Raw genomic sequence first — 22,237 nt, 5'->3', positions numbered from 1 at the left:
AGTGATGTCACCAATTGAAATGCTATTAGCGCGCACCACCGCTAACTAGCTAGCCATTTCACATCGGTTACATGAGCACAGAATGGAAATGAAAATAAGTTTGAAACATTACATTTGGCATTTGTTGTGTTCAATACGACAGAATGGTGTTCAATGTTCAAGAAAAACAGTACTGTACTGAACGACCAGTAAAAAGATTTTTTAAATGGTCACAGTAATATTGATCAGTCAGACCTCGCCACACCCACCAAACGGGAGCAAACGTTCCTCAAAGGCTGTTTGAAGAACAGTGCTCACTATTTTGGATAAACGTGTCATTTAGTACAAACTGTCACTCAATCTAGCAAAAGGTGAATGGAATTGAACGCACCTCAGGACATTAAAGTTTCGATTCCCTGTCATATTTGCTTTATAATCCAATTGCATTACTCTTCGCAAAATCAAACATACAGTGATTAGTGAAAGTCTTCACACCCTTTTCACAGTTGTCACAGTTTGCCGCCTTACAATTTGAATTTCTGTTAAGATTTAAATATATTTATTTCCTACTAATCTACAACACAACCTACTCCACATTTTCAAAGTGGGTGGAAAATTGACATTTCTGGAGATTTTCTAGAATGAATAGAAATAAATATTGATTGCATCTTGATTGTGTGTCTTCACACTGTAGACATAATACGTTTTTGAAGCACCTTTGGCAGCAATTACCAGCTGTGTATCATGTTGAATAAGATTTCACCAACTTTGTACAACTCTTGGAGCAAAAAACTACATGACCAAAATTATGTGGACACCTGCTCGTCGAACGTCTCATTCCAAAATCATGGGCATTATTACGGAGTTCTCCCCTTTGCCCCACTCTTCTGGTAAGGCTTCCCACTAGACATAGGAACATTGTCATGTACTTCTAGAAGTAGTGGGTGGAGGAGTCAGGCGCAGAGAGCAGGGTAGTAGATACGTGGATAGTTTATTCCCAAAGCAACAGTGTCGGTCAACGCCACACACACGGGCGCTAAAAGACCTAGTCCAAAACGACAGGACGAAACGGTTTGGGAAAAAATAACATCCACAGAAATCACACACATCAAAAAAACAGAAAATAAGCCCGCACAAAAGGGTTTAAATAGCCCAAAACCCAAACAAGAAACAGGTGCAACTAATCAGACAACACTAAATGAAACAGAAAAGGGGATCGGTGGCAGATAGTAGGTCGGAGACGATGACCGCCGAGCACCGCCCGAACAGGAAGAGGCACCATCTTCGGTGGGATTCGTGACAAACATTGCTGCGTGGACTTGCTTCCATTCAGCCACGAGCAATAGTGAGGTCGGGCACTGATGTTGGGCGATTAGGCCTGGCTCGCAGATGGCGTTCCAATACATCCCAAAGGTGTTCGATGGGGTTGAGGTCAGGGCTGGAGGCTGTTCTTCCATACCGATCTCGACAAACAATTTATGTATGGACCGCGCTTGTGTACGGGGGCATTGTCATTATGACCCGGAAAGGGCCTTCCCCAAACTGTTGCCACAAAGTTGGAAGCACAGAATCATCTAGAATGCAATTGTATTTCCCTAGGAACTAAGGGGACTAGCCCGAATCATGAAAAACAGGCCCAGACCATTATTCCTCCTCCACCAAACTTTAGACCAAGATTTGTCCATCGGACTTCCAGATGGTGAAGCGTGAATCATCATTCCAGAGAACGCCTTTACACTGCTCTAGATTCTAATGGCGCCGAACTTTACACCACACCAGCCGATGCTTGGCATTGCGCATGGTGATCTTAGGCTTGTGTGCATCTGCTCAGCCATGGAAACCCATTTCATGAAGCTCCCGGCGAACAGTTTTTGTGCTGACGTTGCTTCCAGAGGTACTAATGTCAGCCACACTCAGTAGTGAGTATTGCAACCGAGGACAGACGATTTTTACGAGCTACACGCTTCAGCGCTCGGTGGGCTTGTTCTGTGAGCTTGTGTGGTCTACCACCTCACGGCTGAGTCGTTGTTGCTCCTAGACATTTCCACTTCCCAATAACAGCACTGACCGGGGCAGCTCTAGCAAGGCAGAAATTTGATGAACTGACTTGTTGAGAAAGGTGTTATCCTATGTTGGTGCCACGTTGAAAGTCACTGAGCTCTTCAGTAAGGCTGCTAATGTTTGTCTATGGAGATTGCATGGCTGTGTGCTCAATTTTATACACGTCGGCAACGGGCGTGGCTGAATCAGCCGAATCCACTAATTTGAAGGGGTGTTCACATACTTTTGCATATATAGTGTATATCAATTGTTTTTGCCAAATATGCTCAAGCTCAATCAATTTTTGTTGGGGATCATTGATGGACAGCAAAGATCAAGTCTTAGCACTTTATTTTTTTTCTTCCCCAAACAGATTTATGTCAGCATCGAGACTGGACCTCTCAACACCCCTTGGGAAGCCTTTTATGTGTTTTTAGTCTTAAAATGCATGTAATTGTCCCACTGAAAAATAAAAGTATCCCAGTGTTAGAGCTTCAAAATAGTAGTTAGTTAGGTTTACAATAAGTTTTTTCCTGGGGGTTGCCAATTTCATACTTATTTTGGTCTTGACAAAACTCCCCAGTCCCTGCCAGTGATAAACATTCCTATAACATGATGCTGCCACAATTCTTGAAAATGTAGAGGGTTTCACTCTGTGATGTGTTGGATTTGCTATGTTGTTTTCAACCTTTTGAACCTCTCTGGATGAACTATATAATTTTACATAAATGTAGTAATTAATAAATTGTTTAAAATAAATTAATAAAATGAACAATTCTGTGAACTGTCATGTGCAAGTTTTAAATTGACCCGATACCTGTTAGCAAAGATGTCAGCTAGAGATGACGTACAGGAGCTAGCAGGGATTTGTAGTTTTGCATGTCTACCGTGATACTAATTTGAAATTTTGAATCGGAGAGTAACTAGAGCCGAATATATTGATTTTAGAAAGTTAATCCATTTGCCTCGGTTTGGCAGTCTCATCCAGATTATCATGGCAATTGTAGTTCACATTATCAGCCAATTAGCATTTCATATTTTTTTTTTGGGGGGGGGGGGGGGGGTAAATACAGGCAAATATATTGATAAAAGTCACATTGTCCTAGAGATATTTACATGGTTATCAAAAGCCTACATGAAACAGCCTTTATTTTAAGTGTTTCTAAAATAACCTATGGGACAAATGAATGGCGGAAAAACAATTGGAACCATTTCCCTGTTTGACCACTACGTTTTATGGGTATGATTACACTTCTTCTTTGATGAAGTTTGCATCCAATGTTAGTGCATTACCACTACCAGCTAGACTGGGTATTGAATAACAAACAAAAAAAACATTTTGGGAATGGGGAAAACAACGACATACAATATAAAACACGTCAACTAAGAAAATCCATCACACTTCTTCAATCACAGTCCACTCCAAAATGCATCCCTACACAGGCTCAGGGTCCTATGATGGGGGTACATTCACCAACAGCATTTATTGCACGGCCTCGGCTGTGAAATCACAAAGACCCAGAAAACGTTCAGTGGTATTCACAATGATTCCAGAGTTTCCTCATTTCTATTGACCAGAATGTACTGAAAATACAATAGCAGCCTTAACATTGTCCATCAATACAAAAAAATACAAAAATAAATCATGGAACATTTTGGGAAACGTATGCAGTCATTGTCATCTTACATTTTGTTGGCCAACCAAAAATACTGTAATGACCTGACTAAATCATAACGGAACAATTTTCCAGACAGAGGGTTGAGTTTACGAATTTACGGTTTATTAACCCAACTTTACACAGGCTACTGTTTGGCCGTAGCCCACGCCAAATAAACGAAAGATACCCCACAAGCCAACCGTGCCCTTCTCTTGTGAAGGCCAGACGTAAGAGAGAGAACAAAGGCTAAACCTGGTCTTAACTTCCGATGCTCCATCCCCTTGCCCAACCCGCCCTCCACGCCACTCCGCCAACCCCCAGGATGCCCGGCATCAGAACATTCCAAGCATTCCCATGATCAAACTGCAGATAGCAGGTTGATTGGCATGTCGGACCCCGCGAACACTGGGTACTGGTAAGTATAACACAACCACCTACTAGCCTAACACATAACACACAGCTGTCTGTGCGGGTCGCTACAATAAAAAACTTATAAGGCTAGGGTGGAATTGTACTATGAGCTGGCAGAGTGTAAATACATGGCTCGGCGTGTAAGCACTTTTTCACTGGAAACTTTCTTCTGTTCAAATTACCGACAGTGCGAAATAGCTAGACATCTTTCTTATTTCAACTTGGCTGCACCTACGGTTATGAGAACGATAAATCAAGTGCAATACCTGCGTCGACCTGTGGCGAGCAGCAAAACACCGGAAAGATTCTAGCCTACCGGAAAGTTACAAGAAGAACAAGAGTGGTTACATCATCCGGTCATGTGACATTTGTTGTTTATACATTTTTCGCCCACACCAGATGCCTAGACCCTGGACAGATAACAGGTAGGTCGCCAGTTCGTCCCTTGTTGTCAGAAATACAGCGTGCGTACACATTTGTTTTGTGTTTGTTAAAGTGTTTTGTTTAAAAAACGTGTAAACCAGTGAGGAACGTTAGGTAACTAAGGTGAATAAAGAATGTTGCATACACAACATAGAATGTGTGGATGTTTTTGGATATCATTCTCACTTATTATTTTTGCCACCTATACATTAGGCTATATATTTCCCCTTTTCCTCTTTGCATCTTCAAAGAAATATACATTTCCACTCAATCTGTATTCATCTTGTGACTTCTCCTTGGAAGAAGGAGAGAGGGACCCTAGGAGGGATGTAAAGGAGTTGATGAAATCCTGTTAAGACAGACAATCAGGCGAGAGGAGGTCCTAACTAGTCAATGATCTAAGTTGATCGAAACCTGTAGACACTGTAGCCTTTAAGGACTGGAGTTGCACACATGTCATAGAACAACATAAAAAAGAAAGTGACAGACTAATAATGCGTCGTTGGTAAATGGTGACAGACTGACTGATCTGCAAGTATTAATAGATATATATTTTTTATGCAAATTGATTTGTAGATCAGTCAGTCTGCGTGTGGAGGAGGATGAAGACCTTTAGTTACGTGCAGGACATATTAAAACACTGACATGCAGCTTTTCTCAGATGAGAGGTTACTATGTGAAGGAATGTGTTAGGATTGGAAGTTGTCTCTTTGTTTCTTTTGAGATGGTATGGCCTCTGAGGACCCCCAAGACCAACTGGATGAGCCTATTAAAAAGGCAGAACACCTTGCTGAGGAGCTCAACCAAGAGAAGGACCCACAAGCCCAACTGGACGAGGCCATTAACGAGGCAAAAAGGCTGGCTGAGGAGCTCAACCCAGAGCGGGTAATGTAACAAGTCATACATTACCGGTAATGTAACCCCTACAGCTCCCATACGTGCACAAATATTCTCAACACAACCCCAGCACCACAGCGTTATGATTTATCATTGCCTTTTGTTTGTCAAAGAAGACCCCACCTGGCACAAATGTGAATTTAAACGTAGACTCCGTGATATGACCTGAACACGGGCATCAATGATTTTGCCCATTGAGTATGAGGCACAAGGGTGCACTTGTTAGCATCCTTGTGAACTTCTATACATGTTAGCTGTGTGAGTGAGCCAGAACGTGGGTCTACTGCAGGTGCCTTTCCTCAGCTGACAAATCACTTCACCTTATGTGAAAATAGAATTATTGCTTGTGCTCCATACAACTCTTTGTTGCTCACACTGCTATGCTTTATCTTGGCCAGGTCGCAGTTGCAAATGAGAACTTGTTCTCAACTAGCCTACCTGGTTAAATAAAGGTGAAATAAAAAATAAAAAATGTGCACAAGCTTTTATTAGTGGGCCAGCCATGATAATTGAAATGCACTTTTTAGGAAAATAAGAAGAAAAGACCAACAAGCCTCCAGGGATTAGGTTCAGATGGAGACAAAGGGATGAGAGAGGACAGATTGTTCCTCAAAACAGGAAGGCAACTACATTCACTTCTCTTGGTAAGTTTCATCCCATCTAGGTGTTTCATTTTATTGTTCCCTGATCTGACCTTTTCCTTTCAAACATACTGTATCATAGCACATCAAACGTTTGTTGCCGTGCCATAGGCCGGTCTAGTACCATCTACCCAAAGCACATAATACATTACATGCAGGTCTGATCCCACCTTTCCCTGTCTCTAACTGTTGTCTGTTTCTGATGAAAATACATATTTAATGGAAGGAGTGTCAGAACTCCAGAAAATCTTTTGAATTAAAATCCTTTTTATTACAATTTTTTTCAGCTCCAAGGGCCAGTATGTCAAGAGCCAGACTAGTGCAACATTTTGTGCCAGTCACTGAGGAGGAAGAATCAGGTATTGATGAGTGATTGAATAGATTAATCTATACAATTCCTTGTTATTCAGTGGCCTTGTAATTAATTTATTGTATTTTTATTAAAGCTGTAATCGGTAGTTGAAACAATAAACAAAGCACACTCCCCTCCCCTGTTTTGGTTAAAAGCTGAGTGATGGGTTGGCCAAATGTAACCATTTTCAATTTATAGACAGAGCTATGGATGCAATAACTTACCATCAATGTTATTAAAATAATAGTTTTAACCATGTTTTAAGGCTATACAGTGTTTTTTTTAACATTTACTGTGTTTGCAAACATTGACTAAAACAAGCTTATAGTTTGGGTTACGACAGTTGGAATTAAACTCATGAGGCATTAATAAGTTATAATCTTCTAGAATCAATGGGTATATATTATTAATATAAGTCCAAAAATGGCTTTAGCAACTTCTGAATTCCCCTTTAAGTCTAATCCCTTTTTGCATATCTTATTTTAGAGACAAGGACCAGTGGATTGGAATCCACTCCAGTTTTAAACATTGAAGAAATAGGTATGTTTAAATTGTTTTACTTTCAAAATTGGGGTCATCTTGGTGTTACTGAATTATACTGCATCTTTATTTTGACAGTTATGCAACATTTTTAAATGTGGTTCTAGTCTCCAGAATTTCAGATTTGAGATCAAATGTTTGATATGAGGGTACAGTACAGAATGTCACCTTTTGTTTCAGGGTATTTTCAGACTTTTCTGATTTATCGTTTTGAAATGAAAGCACTTTATATGTCTAGTTGTTTGTTTTATTAGTCGTATGTTCAGGATACTGATGGTAACACCATCCAACGAAATGATAACTTGCAGGTAGCATCTCGACAATGCAATTCAAAATGCTGGAGTTTTGAGACAAATTCAACATTTTAGCGTCACTGTACAAATACTTCTGTAGGGGAGTGTAACAACATCCTGGCAGAGATTTTTCCTGCACATTTCCTTTAATATGAAGCAATCTGCCATTCCACATTATGGAATTAGTCTTAGTTGAATTCATTCAAATCCACTATTGGAATGTTTACACAGTGTTGTTCCTTTTGCAACCACTGTCTGTAATTGTGAAAGCTGGAAGCATTTGCCTTTGAGGAGAGTTTACTCTGTAGTCAAAATGCACTGAGTGTACAAAATATTCCTAATATTGAGTTGCACTCCCCTTTGCCCTCAGAACAGCTTCAATTCATCACGGTATGGACTCCAGAAGGTGTTGAAAGCGTTCCACAGGGATGCTGGCCCATGTTGACTCAAATGCTTCCCACAGTTGTGTCAATTTGTCTGGATGTCCTTTGGGTTGTGGACCATTCTTGATATACAAAGGAAAATGTTGATCATGAAAAACCCAGCAGTGTTGCAGTTCTTGACACAAACCGTTGCACCTGGTACCTACTACCATACCCCCTTCAAAGGCACTTAAATATTTTGTCTTGCCCAGTCAACCTCTGAATGGCATACATACACAATCCATGTCTCAATTGTCTCAAGGCTTAAACATCCTCCTTTAATCTGTCTCCTTCCCTTTATCTACACTGAAGTGGATTTAACAGGTGACATCAATAAGGGATCATAGCTTTCACCTGGTCAGTTTGTCAGGGAAAGAGAATGTTTTGTACACTCAGTGTGTTTTTGCTGTTTTAAGAACATTCAGAATTTCTATTCGACGATAGGATCAAGTTCTATTGTTTGATATTCCAATTTAAACTTCAAGTCAATATTTTGGTCTGCCCTGTAATTGAATTTACTGTGGAATCAAAGCTGGGATTTTTGGCTTGTCACACCATAGATTGTGCAGGGATATATTTGCTGTCACCTACTATGTGCGTTTTAATAGATTAATTATATAATATTATTCTTTTAATCCTTTCCTATTTTGTGTTTTCAAAAAAGCAATACTTCGTCAAGAAATTAACATCCTCCTAGCTGATTTAGAAGACCCTGAGTGTGCAAATCCTGCTGTGCCTGGTGCATGACACAGTTGGAGTGTGAGGAAGGAACTCACAGGATAGGTGGAGGGAGTCCAGACCTGAGATTTTATATTCTCTGCTGGCTGCAGAGCATGCTTCTTAAAAGATCTGTCAGTCATGCAATGTGAAAAGGGCTATTCTGCGATGTAGAGACTGTCTGCCGAAACAGCTTTACTGCGAAGCCTCTAATCATGCAAAGTTCCCCCTGCACAACAGACAGTCCATGATCGAGGGATTATACACGCCCCTTCCTCCAACTACAGCCATATCGCTCCACAGTGATGGCAAATATGCACTTCATGAACAGGGTGTGTTTTATTTTATTTTTGCGGCTGAATGTATTATATCAAAGTTGAAATGTATTCTTGTTTATTGTTGTATATAAATATTGTCCCTAGATTGTTTCTTACCATTGGACGTACCAGAGGTGATATGTGGTTGCCTGACAAGCACCATCCATGTTGGCCTTGGGAAACATATAAACGGCATGTGCAATATCTACAAGAACCAAACAGTGATTTAGCAATGCAATGTAAAACAACATTAATTCAGACTACATTTTTCCCTCAAGGTCGTTACAATGTCACTGCCTGTGCTGACCTGCACAACCTGTCTTAGCACCTGGACAGCAAACTTGGCAGATCTGATAAAGAATGGGCGCTGTCCTGCCACTGTCAACTGTGACACCATATACCAGGTAGATCTGTTCAGCTCTTTTGAGGAGCTGAAAGTGTCAGCCCCAGGAATGTCCCGTCTGGCGTTTATGCGGATTTTGGAGCAGCGAACTGACTTCTTTGGCAGGGTAACAATAAACTATACTCAGCTTTACCAATGTATGACTTCAGATTAACAATATGTTAACGTTATGTTACACAAAGCGTTGTAACAAAATGTATTTCCTGTACTACAACTAGGTTAAAACTGCAGGTCTCTTGCTACAGTATGTGTTAGCCTCCTGCACCACTGTCCTGCCATGCCCTTTATCTGTGCCCCTCTTGCATCCAATATTTCCTGCTCTTTACAACATAAGTACTCATCCTACTTTGCATTGGCTTTCACCTGCTTTTCTGTCAACACTATGTACTGTCCCTGCTTTAACTCAAATCCAGTCAGCCATAGTGAATTATAGTATGTTTTGTTTATACTATTGTTGTAAGTTATTTCATATTTTCTATATGTATTTTTCCCTTACCAGAACGGAATGACCTGTGGGGACACTTTTCAAAAAAGCTTCTTTGAGTGGATGTACTGCCGCTCTGAAATTGATCAGGTCTGTGATATACAGTACTTTGACTGCCCAGCCTGTTCCCCCGGCATGCTTGCAGTGTCAGTGGACTGGAACAAGAAGCTGTAGCGATTCAAAAAAGGGTATGTAAAACTATTCATAATTTATCAAATAACACCGTACTCTTATATCATTTAAACAATCCAAACAAGGTTTGCCTAATCTTTGTCCAGTGTGAACATTTTCAAATGCAGTTGAGTAAATTTTTTGCTTAAATGTTTTGAGTTTGTAAATGAAATGAATTATCAACATTGTCAAATGTCCCACAATCAGTTACTGAGGTTGATTGCTGTTTCATATGTCATATATTTAATGTATTTCACGTATCCTTTTAAGGACTGATGAGAAAGGATTCTTTGGCGTATTTATCTGCAAGGATGAGGATGTGTCTGACTTTGAACTATGTCTATACAAAGACTAAACATGTACGATTCCTGTGTATCCTCTAATCTGTGAAATAGGACTGGCCTCGGGCCATCTGACTCAAAGGCAGACTCATTATACACTATTCCAATAAAACATATAATTTTGGAGAGATGATAATCCTCTCTCCAAGTCCAGGGCTGTTACACCACTCCCTTTGTTCAGAAATGCAACACATTTTACAAGTGCTTGTTTTTTACAGTCAATCTCCAACTCCTGATCTCCATTGTAGCGAACACAGGGGGTAGGTCAGCGCCCTCAGCTAGATTTTAAAAACCTAACCATTGTCCTGTTAACACCCCCCCCAAAAAAAAAATGATATTTATACTCTTCTACTTCCTTGTCGAGGGTTATGGAAAAGGGCTATGTTGAGCATCCCAGTGGACAGCAGCTAAAGAGTCGTCAAGATTAACAACAAAATTGATGAAGAGGGACTCGGAAGTTGCCGTCTGCCGCCACGGAATACTTCTAAGGAGCATCAACATGATGCGTGGAGAGATATTTGCTGTTCTTGCAGAAGGAATTGTCTGGCAGCAGGAACATACAATTCATGTGTATGGATGTGATCTGCAAATTTTGGCCATCCTGACCACAGTTGCCCTTCATTGTCCAGAGCTCGCCACTCTTCTAGACATGAAACCACTTCTTTCCGTCAAGCATGCAAAGGCACATTGTTTGAACAGTTTAATAAAGAAAAACTTAACTCGCATTTCAAAGAGATTTTCCAGCTTCAGTCCTTTACAAGGCTTTCCATTTAGATGTTTGTTATTCACATAATTGCAATAGGAAGTCAATAATGTAAATTAAGATGAAGTAGCGAGGACGGAATCAGGAAGGAGCTTGCACAACTCTGGGGGAGGTAGTGGAACAAGGGAACAGCTTCAATCTGTTCCAAGCAAATGTCCAAAGGAGGTAAACAATTTGTTTAAGGTTGTTCTATTCAGCTATTCTATTTGGCTTTTCTAGCAAGAACAGACATGCTAACCATCCAGGCCGTGGGGTGGAACAGAAGGAAGAAAAACAACCTGCACAGAGTATTGTCCAGAAAATACTTTAAGGTGTATTGTGTGGATGAATACATTTATTTTAGAAGTACTATATATATGCATCTAATTTATTTTAAAACAATTAATTATTCTGTTTTGTTTTTGTCATAATCCTCAGACAACAGCAAAAATCCAGGAGGAGACCCAGACTCTCAAACTTTAAGAGTGATTTGGGTGTAGGCAATGAGACTCTGTACAACTGGACAATGGAAGTTCAGCAATGGGCTAATACAGGTAAATGAATACAACAACAAAAAACTACCTAAATGTAACTCTCCTGGGCTGTCACCTTGACGTAGTGGAGAGGCCTGCGTACTCCAATGACCCTGAGAGCTAACCCTTAGAGGGTGTATTCCACCGGCAGGTGCAATCAAGCCGGACAGGTGGAAGGGCTTTCCATTTAGATGTTTGTTATTCACATAATTGCAATAGGAAGTCAATAATGTAAATTAAGATGAAGTAGCGAGGACGGAATCAGGAAGGAGCTTGCACAACTCTGGGGGAGGTAGTGGAACAAGGGAACAGCTTCAATCTGTTCCAAGCAAATGTCCAAAGGAGGTAAACAATTTGTTTAAGGTTGTTCTATTCAGCTATTCTATTTGGCTTTTCTAGCAAGAACAGACATGCTAACCATCCAGGCCGTGGGGTGGAACAGAAGGAAGAAAAACAACCTGCACAGAGTATTGTCCAGAAAATACTTTAAGGTGTATTGTGTGGATGAATACATTTATTTTAGAAGTACTATATATATGCATCTAATTTATTTTAAAACAATTAATTATTCTGTTTTGTTTTTGTCATAATCCTCAGACAACAGCAAAAATCCAGGAGGAGACCCAGACTCTCAAACTTTAAGAGTGATTTGGGTGTAGGCAATGAGACTCTGTACAACTGGACAATGGAAGTTCAGCAATGGGCTAATACAGGTAAATGAATACAACAACAAAAAACTACCTAAATGTAACTCTCCTGGGCTGTCACCTTGACGTAGTGGAGAGGCCTGCGTACTCCAATGACCCTGAGAGCTAACCCTTAGAGGGTGTATTCCACCGGCAGGTGCAATCAAGCCGGACAGGTGGAAGGGTAGGAGGCAGACAAAACATTCCCTGGTCCTCCAGGTTGGGGCTCACTCACCACCCACATAACAAATCATTTGTTACCGAAACCTTCACAGGCCCTATGTTCCTCCAAGAAGTGAGTGCAACTACTCACCATTGGAGATACGTTGTTCATTTATAGATTTATTGTTTCAGAGGAAACAAATGAGAACATGGATGGTCCTCAGGTACTACAGAATTGAAGTTCTGTTTCTTAGCATCAAACAAAGGAAACAGAACATCTACCGTCAGACAGGTTTGTTACATTTCATGAATATTGAATTGCACTCACTTCTCTTTCATTTCAAAGCCAAGCAATGTAACAAATAATTCCATTCTCCTTTTTTTTTTGATGACAGGTAGATGCAAGAAAAGACACCTGCACAGAAAGCTATTGGAAGAAAAAGCCAAATTGACAGCTGCCATAGGAGTACAACACCCGTGTACTAGATTCACCAATACCATCTGCAGATGAGATCCTTTCCGCAGACCTTCATGCATGGCCTTGGGAGCTGCATGGACAAAGTAAGTAGTAAGTTATTGTGACACACAAACAATGTTTCTGTTTTGCTATCTGTGTTTGTTCAGTTGCTCAAACACAGACAGCACTGCCATTAAAGTTACAAATCCACATTGCATTCTTCTGAATTTACAACTGACCTACTCACAAAGACAATAGCCTTTGACCGGGTGATGCTCCTGAGACGGCTGAAAGAGAAGAGGTTAACTATCCTAAAGGAAGTCTAGCAGCACTGGGAAAGCCTAAAGAGGGAATCGGAGAATGTGCAAGACCTTGCTTCAGACGTGACAGTTGACCTAAGCAGGAAAAGTAGGGGAACTTTCATTAATATGTACAATTGATGTTGGCACCTTGTAATTGCTATTGTATTTAAGGAATACTTAATTGTATTTACCCTACACATTAGGATTGTTGGTGTTCGGCTGGCAATTGAATCAGTCGGAAGCTGGGAGCAGAGGTCTCTTCTCCATGCTTCAGAGGAGAGTCAGCAGCCTCAGAAGACACCAGGACTGTGTCAAACTGATATACAGCAAAGCTATGGGCCAAGACACCTCCCTCCTAGAAAATAACTTCATAGATGACCTCCTGGTAGAGGACCTAGATGACATCTATGACAGCATCCTCTGATGACGAGTAATCTATGACAGACTGAAGGTGTTCGTTTGGGTGGTTGCAGTTTGCACTGGGTGAAAAGTGATTCCATTTGTTTTGCATATGTGCTTTATCTGCCTTCCTAAGGAAAAATAGGGGTGTACAAAGGTTCATGGCAGAAAACAAGTGTATGTATAGAAATGCTTATATAAACTGTTACATCGATGTTGACGCTTCTAGAAGTCCAAAAATAGACACTCAACAGTCTATATGTGGCCTTTCAACCCCTATACCCATGACCCACATGGCCTTATAACCACACCTCTATTGCCATGGTCCTCGGCACATCATATTCCTGATAAGCAACAATGATGAAAATTAATTCTCATTGCATATTCAAAAAAAGCAGTTGTGGAATGATTTGGCATTCACTTTCACTAAATATTTTCCACTGACAACTAGCCTAGAGACCAAGCAGATAGACGTTCTGCCTCTATGCGCTAAACATGCTGCAGAGGTAGGCCTATATCCAACATAAAAAATGCAGGTAAAGTAATATATTTAATAGCATTATATATACTGTATATATAATCCATATATATGTAAGCTGTTGATATACACGCAGTCCTATGTATTATAATATATAGCCTAGCTGTGCCTAGCCTATAGGCCTATAATAAACATGGATATGAATTGTCAAGGTCAGTCGGCCAAAATGCTACATTCTCATCACTTTTGATGATTATTTTCTCATTACTGAGACATTCACTAAGTACTAAAGTTGATCAGCCCAATCCACTGCTCATAACTAATATATCAACATTGTACTATGTGCCTAGGCCTCTGGTCATAAGTAGTGCACTTTCAAGGGAATAGGGTGGCATTTGGAAATAAATAATCCAATATCTTTATCCATTGAACTAACATTCTTCCAGTAGAAAGACAGAAGGAAACAAGTGACCTTTAAGTCTCAGATTTGCATTAATTTGTTCCAACCAGAATGTTGTAGCTTCACTATATTGGAAAAGGCCCTCGTAAAATAAAAAACCGTATATGTTAACCTGTGCGCCTTTTCTAATAGTGCGCCGGCATTTTATTTCAGGACCACGGACAGCTACTGTTAGCTAGTGCGGCAGAAATGCAGGGTTTGCCGTGGCGAGTTCAGAATCACGGCAGTGGAGACGAAGAAAACGAAGACCACAAGATGATTTTTGCCTACTGTAAACATTGGCGTTTCAAATCTGATCTGAATCTGATTTTCAACCATCTGACCTACTACTGTCTGATTCATATAGCCTGAAATTAAACATATATATTTAATAACATAGTAAAATGAATCAATGCGAACATAAAATACAAAAATACTCAAACTTCTGACTACTTTAATACACATAAGTGAATTTATCACAATACTTTTGGTCCCCTGGCGGAGCTATGTACAAAACGTACTGCTTTTTCTAGATATGGATGAAAATACACTCAAATTAAAGCTGATAATCTGCATTTTAACCTCATAGTCATTGTATAATTTCAAATACAAAGTTCTGGAGTACAGATCCAAAACAACAAAAAAGTGTCACTGTTGCAATACTTTTGTATCTCACTTTATATGAAGAATATCTAAATGCATATCCTCATGAAACTGATTGAGATCAAATGGTTGGCATGCTGATGCTCCATGAATGTTTCAATTGTAAACCATGGTGAATTTGGCCAACCATTTATGATTGACAGTGATACATGTGAAGGGAGAGTGAGGAATACATTTGTGCATAAAGTAGGTTAAACTGGAGAAATGCGTTCCTCGGCCTTGATCCAGTCATCGTCCCATTTCTTGCCACTGTAAGACAAGAAAGAAAACATGAGGAATGTCATGTTTTTTAGCAGAAATAGAAAATAAATCATTCAATATGTAATCGTGAGCAAGGGTAGCACCTATTACTTTAAGGGTTTTATGATTTTTGGTTAAACCTAGTGCTGCCTTCTCCTCTCAAATATAATATTTCAACTACATAAAGTACCTTGCAAAAGTATTCATAACCCTTGGATTTCGCCACATTTTGTGTTACAACATTGGATTGAAATTGATTAAATTTCTTTTTTTGTCACCAAGCAACTCAAAATGGTGTACTCTAATGTCAAAGTGGAAGAACATTTAGATTTTTTTTACAAAGGCATGCTTAAATTAGTTCAAGTTAAATTTGGCTTAACAAATCAATGTTATATGGACTCAATAGGGGTTAACATTATTTTTGAATAACTACCCATACCACTGTACTCCATACATAGAAAATCTGTAAGGTCCCTCAGTCAGGTATTGAATTTCAAGCAGCAAAGACCAGGGAGCTTTTTGAAAGCCTCATAAAGAAGGGCAGTGATTGGTAGATGGGTAACAATAACAAATCAGACATTGCATATCTCTTTAAGCATGATCAAGTTAATAATTATGGTGTGGATTATGTATTAAACCACCCAGACACAAAGATAGTCATCCTTCTGAACTGAGCTGCAGGACATGAATGCAACTGCTCAGGGGTGTTACCATGATGCCATTGGTGATTTTACAGTTAGAAGCTTTCATGGTAGAAAAACTGAGGATGGATCAACATCATTGTAGTAACGCCACAATAGTGACTTTAATTACAGTGAAAAGAAGAATACAACTATACAGAAGAGAAAAAACATCTAATCATGCATCTTGTATGCAATAAGGCACTTGAGTTAGTACTGAAAAAAACTGCAAAGGAATATACTTTTTGGCCTAAATGCAAAGCCTGTTTTCCACCAGACATTGGGAGAGGAAACAACCTTTCAGCGGGATAATAACCTACAACACAATGACAAATCTACACTGGAGTTGCTTACCAAGAAGACAGTGAATGTTCCTGAGTTTCCAAGTTCAAGTTTGGACTTAAATCTGATTGGAAATCTATTGCAAGACTTTGAAATTGTTGTCTAGACATGATCCAACATATTGACAGAGCTTGAAGAATTATTTTAAAAAATGCACAATCCTGGTGTGTTAAGCTCTAAAAATACTTACCCAAGAAGACGCACAGCTGTAATCACTGTCAAAGGCATTTCCAAGGGGTCTGACTACTTTTGCAAGGCACTGTAACATCCAATACCAAGGTACAGCCAAAACCATATGTATTTGGAGGGTGAAGCTAAAATGTGAAATTTGGATCTATACTCCAGAATTTTGTATTTCAAATACAAGATTTCATGTACTATAACTTTAATACACATTAAGTGAATTTGTCAATACTTATGGCTTCTTCAAATTGGGGGGACTATATACATGGTGATTTCCTTTCTAAATTGTGAAAAGGTGACTTGTACAATCGCCTCATATGAAACATTTGATCTCATATCCAAAATGCTCTAGTTTAGAGTCAAATTGTACATTTTAGCATCACTGTCTAAATACATATGGTGTTGGTTGTACAGTATATCCTCAATTCATTCTAGATTAGTTGACGTAACATACCATCCAGAGCATGGCTTCCACCTCACTTTCTGCTCCTGACCCTTTATTATGAAACAAATAGAAATGTCTGTTTTGTTTTAAAGCTGCACTATGCAGAAATGGCTCCACAATGTCATGGTAGCTAATATCAGCTGTTTGAAGCTGTTGTACAAAACCAAAGTAACAAAACTTAAGTACGGGAAGCATAGAAATAACGCAAACTGTAGAACAGATCTACTGCTTCTTAGACTTGCTTTCAAGTAAAATGATGATCTGTAACTAACATTTCTATGTGAATTTGGTCAGGCCACCCAGAAAGTTACATATTGCCACTTTAACTACAAGGTCTATGCACTGCAAGTTAACTACAATTGGTGTTGCACTCGGATTAGCCTGTAAATACAGTCACAGGAATTTCAATGTTCTGCCGATTTACCTCCTTTGAAGTTCTATTGGCAAGAATCTTGAAAATCGGTTGCCCTGGATGCACTGGACACTCAAACAATAAATGCATTTATTTATTTAATTACCACCCACCAGAACATGTATAAAGTTAACGGTACAATCTTTTGCATTATTCATTTTCCATCTATGCCTAGAACATGAACACTCATAACATACTACACTCTTAAAAATGGTTATTTGGCTGTCACCATAGGAGAACCTTTTTTGGTTCCATGTAAAACCCAATAGATTTCTACCTAGAACCAAAAAGGGTTCTCCTTTGGGAACAGCTGAAGAACACTTTTGGCACCCTTCTTTCTAAGAGTGTACTGTATGCCTGCCTCCTGAAAAGTAGGGGACCATCAATCACAAATTGTTTTATACATTTTATTAAAAACATAATTTAAATTATTGACATCATTAACATTTATGAATAAATCCAAAATGCTCTAACATTAACATTTATGATACTAATTTACCTTTTTGCATGTAGTCATTTCTCTTCCTTGGTCGGGGTAGGCTGGGATTGGATGGGGTTGACGGTGTCATGCTCAGCAAGTTGGAGGGTTTTTTGAGGGTGACAGGACTTTCTCCCCGTCTTCTTTGGTTTGGGTGTAGCTGGTCTCCTGGGCGGTGGGGGTTTAACCTGGTTGGGGATCCGGGTGAAGCTGGTCTGCTGGGTGGTAGGGATTATTGTGGGTTGTGCCTGGTTGAGGATGGGGGTGGAGCTGGTCTCCTGGGTGGTGGGGGATATCGGGGGTTCAGCCTAGTTGAGGATGGGGGTGGAGCTGGTCTCCTGGGTGGTAGGGGATATCGGGGGGTTCAGCCTGGTTGAGGATGGGGGTGGAGCTGGTCTCCTGGGTGGTGGGGGATATTGGGGGTTCAACCTGGTTGAGGATGGGGGATATTGGGGGTTCAGCCTGGTTGAGGATGGGGGATATTGGGGGTTCAGCCTGGTTGAGGATGGGGGTGTAGCTGGTCTCCTGGGTGGTGGGGGATAGCGGGGCTTCAACCTGCGTGAGGATGAGGGTGTAGCTGGTCTCCTGGGGGGCAACTGTATCAGACAGCTATTTGGGCAGCAACAGGAGGAGAGTTGGAGGGTTGTAGTGTGGGGGCATGGGTGTTGATTGCCACTTTTTGAAATAGAACATATTCAGGAAATGGGACAGACAAGTGAGCAACAGTTTCCAATTGGCAGAGGTGAGCATGTATATTTAAGCAAAAGGCCGGAGGAGGTGTGGTATATGGCATATGGCAATATACCACGGCTAAGGGCTGTTCTTATGCATGATGCAATGCGGAGTGCCTGGATACAGCCCTTAGTCGTGGAATATTGGACATATACCACAAACCCCCGAGGTGACTTATTGCTATTATAAACTGGTTACCAATGTAATTAGAGCAGTAAAAATAAATGTTTTGTCATACGGTCTAATATACCAAGGCTTTCAGACAATCAGCATTCAGGGCTGGAACCACCCAGTTTATAAATAAACTTCTACACAGGATATGTGAAAAGAATGTGTTGAAATGTTGCTTGCCTGAACTAACTCCTCTACTTTAATAATAACAATAACTATACATGAAACATACATAGCTTTACAATTGTAGAAACTAACAAACAATCAATAATCTAACTAAACAACAGCAGACTAAACAAAAGGAAGAAAAACATTAAACAAAATACTTTGGTTATTGAGTGAGTGAGACAGCAGGTGAGTGAGCGAGCAGGTGTTGCGAGTGTGTGAAACAGAGGTGTGTGTGTGGGAATGGTGGAGGGGGAGGTAAGGGTAGGCCATGGTGAAGAGGTGGGTTTTTAGGCGGGACTGAAAGATGATGATGGACACAGAGTCACGGATGGCTGGGGGGAGGGAGTTCCAGAGTCTAGGAGCAACCCTGGAGAAGGCCCTGTCACTGAAACTCTGGAGCTTGGACCTGGGCATGACAAGGTGGCCGACTGTGGTTGAGCAGAGAGTTCATGAGGGCTGGTAGGTGAGAAGAAGGTCCGAGAGGTCAGGGGTAGCAAGGTGGGGGAGAGCTTTTTAGGTCTGGAGGATCTTGTAATTAATGCGGTGGGAGACAGGGAGCCAGCGGAGTTCACAGACAATGGGGGTGATATGCTGACAGGATGATTTAGTGTGGGTTATAAGATGGGCTGCTGAGTTTTGAAACATTTTGAGCTTATCGAGGGAGTTTGTGTTAGTGCCGGGGAGTAGTGAGTTGCAATAGTCTATTCGGGAGAAGAAGAAAGCATGGATGAGAGTTTCGGGCCGGCAGGACAGGAGAGGGAGGGGCTGATTTTGGCGAATTTGCCTAAGTGGAATAATTTGTTTTTTACAGTCTGACAGATGTGGTGGTTGAGGGATAGACAAAAATACATATGTCTGTCCAAATACCTTTCACAATTGCCTCATACAACCTTTGGATTGCTGCCATTGAGGTCTGATTCATCATACCACTGTGAGGACACAGTGCAGTTGACGAGAAAATGTTATCCTTCCTTCTTCCTCTTGCTGAGGAGTAGCAGGGGGTACCTTGTGGAACCTATGTACCTGTAATCATTAATGACAAGATAACTTCCAGAAACAGTAGCCTAGTGGTTAGAGTGTTGGACTAGTTACCGGAAGGTTGCAAGTTCAAATCCTCGAGCTGACAAGGTACAAATCTGTCGTTCTGCCCCTGAACAGGCAGTTAACCCACTGTTCCTAGGCAGTCATTGAAAATAATACTTTTTCATAACTGACTTGCCTAGTTAAATAAAGGTAAAATAAAATAAAAAAGGCAGAAATCTTTTTAGAGGAAAACATAATAAAGCTTACCAGCTTGTTTGCTGCATTAACCAAGATTGCATATCAACCATGTTTCCTTGTCTTATTTGCCCATTCATCTGTTGCCTTCATTTTTGGGGGCTCTAACTTGACCTTTAGCCTTTGATGCTACTCCTATTGATGTGTTACAACTAGGACACAGCTTAAGGTCGGAGCCATTCTGCATGAAAGGTGGATACGAAAGTGTCAGAAAGAATAGCCCTATACACATAACTTCGACTGATGGAATGCACCAGGGAGGTCCACTCTGGCATGAGGCTTGAATTGAAACAGAGATTGTGAGAAAAAACTATACTAACAATAGCAATTAATAAAGAGAGTTTGGACAACTAAGGAGCTGACGTTGAATTTGCATTAAACATCAAGCCCTGACCCTTCTCAAACCCACTAAAGAAGTGCTGTGTGTGTGTGTTTGAAGGTGACATGGGTTTCAATGACTCAATCATATGGGTCAGATCTGATAATGGACCTCGCCTAGTAATAAAACTACGCCTGAGGCTTTAACATGCCACACTGTAACGTAATGTCTCATACTAACTGTTGACTACTATTGTAACCTAGATGTAGGCTACCTGCCATAGCCTCAGGTGCATAGGGCAATGAGTGTCGTTAGTTGACAGATGAAACAATACCTGGGTCAGTGGGATTTGGTTACTTATTTTAAGATGCCATTTTTGAATAGTCTCCTCCAATTGGTTTGCATTTTTAAACTACAACCTGGTTTGTTTTTGAAAACACAAGAAATGGGAAGACTCCACTTAATTAAAATGCAGGATACTTATTTGAATTTAAAAAATGTAACTGAGCGTTAAAATGTACTTCATTTGTAAGTGGATTACATCCCAAAAATTACAGGTGGTGTACAAAAATGTAAAGAACGTGAATGATGGATGACAAGATGACCATTGGATAGATAGATACACATTCATTGTGGATGGGAGTATTTCTGTCTGGTGGTCCCAATCCATCCATTGTTTGGAATTGTTTTCTCCACAAGATCTAAAACTGTCATTAGAAAGGCTTTGCAAAGACAAATTGAACTAGCTCTATTTAGTTAGGGGTGTCAAACTCATTCCACAGCGGGCCGAGTGTCTGCGGGTTTTGGTTTTTCCATTTCAATGAACACCTGGACAACCTAACCAGGTGAGGGGAGTCCCTTAGTCATTTATGACCTCCATTTATCAATCAAGGGTGGAGCAAAAACCTGCAGACACTCGGACGTCCTATGGTAGGAGTTTGACACGAGGATTAAAGTAATTAACCACTCGAACTAGTTTAATCAGGTGTTTAGATGTTGCCCAGAACAAAACACTGCACCATGAAACTCCATAGACTGTAGCCTAGCTCGCTAGCTGAAACAGTTCGAGTAGGCCTATAGCTAAGATTTTGATTGAAAACATTGACAGATCAGTGAAAATGCATAGTGGTTTGAGAAATGTCGTAAAAAGCAATAAATCAATCTTAATAACATTACATATTAGCGATTACAACCACATTGTTTAATTGCATACTCCACTTACCGGGAAAGAGAATGGTCGCATGGGAGGATCGGGTGTACGTTCCAAGTTGCCTTCTTTGTTGAAGTCATGATGCGCATGTGTGTTGTAGGTCAAATTACACCGATTCGGCACAGAATAAGAATATACATTCAAACTGCCTGCAAAAGCGTTTCTTAGATTAATTTAATTTGATATTATTATATAAACTGAACACAAAGTAATCTCCCCTGCAGCCGATTGTGTTGACGAGCTGGAACGTGCTCCGCATTACATTGGATTGAAGTTGCCTATGTACAGTACTGATCTTGGGTCAGTTTTCCGTTATTTTCTCGTACGACTTGGGGAGAGAAAGCAACATCACCCACTAGGGCCAACATGTGTTTTCTGACTGCAATGAGCGCAACACCCACACATATTAAGTGAAATCAAGCATATAAAACAGTATTTGCCATTGATAATGTATTTAAATGTTCCCTAGCAAAGAACCCAAAGAGTGCCATTACTTGGAAAAATACCTACCTGTTGAATATCATCTTGTCTGCAGCAAATAAATGTATCGGAATAGCGGAGTGGAAGATTAAAAACATTTATTTCAATGGAACAATCACCCATAAAATCAATCTAAAGACAGATGTAGG

At 40.3% G+C, this 22,237-nt stretch overlaps 2 long non-coding RNA genes across 21 annotated transcripts; one reads left to right on the top strand and one right to left on the bottom strand.

Moving 5' to 3' along the window:
* The first annotated feature begins 4,417 nt into the window (after nt 1-4,417).
* On the top strand, nt 4,418-14,868 carry LOC109906627 (uncharacterized). 19 transcript variants are annotated; one of them, XR_004203414.1, is made up of 15 exons: nt 4,418-4,513; nt 5,236-5,396; nt 5,936-6,052; nt 6,337-6,408; nt 6,888-6,941; nt 8,614-8,705; nt 8,969-9,199; nt 9,593-9,765; nt 10,308-11,163; nt 11,270-11,385; nt 11,764-11,855; nt 11,962-12,504; nt 12,608-12,773; nt 12,921-13,077; nt 13,175-14,270. It is a non-coding gene; the product is annotated as an uncharacterized LOC109906627 (long non-coding RNA). The 19 variants fall into 19 exon arrangements; XR_004203417.1 differs by lacking the exon at nt 8,614-8,705 and having other exon boundaries at nt 4,419-4,513; nt 11,072-11,163; nt 11,962-12,077; nt 12,405-12,504; nt 13,175-14,868; XR_004203408.1 differs by lacking the exon at nt 8,614-8,705 and having other exon boundaries at nt 4,419-4,513; nt 10,308-10,349; nt 10,454-11,163.
* On the bottom strand, nt 14,724-22,011 carry LOC109906629 (uncharacterized). 2 transcript variants are annotated; one of them, XR_004203421.1, is made up of 6 exons: nt 21,621-22,011; nt 19,669-19,824; nt 17,752-18,405; nt 17,265-17,324; nt 16,850-16,890; nt 14,724-15,199 (listed from the first exon to the last, which is right to left on the bottom strand). It is a non-coding gene; the product is annotated as an uncharacterized LOC109906629 (long non-coding RNA). The 2 variants fall into 2 exon arrangements; XR_002257437.2 differs by lacking the exons at nt 16,850-16,890; nt 17,265-17,324; nt 17,752-18,405 and having other exon boundaries at nt 21,621-21,965.
* Between the last annotated feature and the right edge of the window lie 226 nt (nt 22,012-22,237).

Source organism: Oncorhynchus kisutch, linkage group LG16 (genome assembly GCF_002021735.2).
Source record: "Oncorhynchus kisutch isolate 150728-3 linkage group LG16, Okis_V2, whole genome shotgun sequence".
NCBI lineage: Eukaryota > Metazoa > Chordata > Actinopteri > Salmoniformes > Salmonidae > Oncorhynchus > Oncorhynchus kisutch.
The sequence above is the reverse complement of the archived record's forward strand: the minus strand, read 5'-3'. Positions and strand labels throughout refer to the sequence as shown.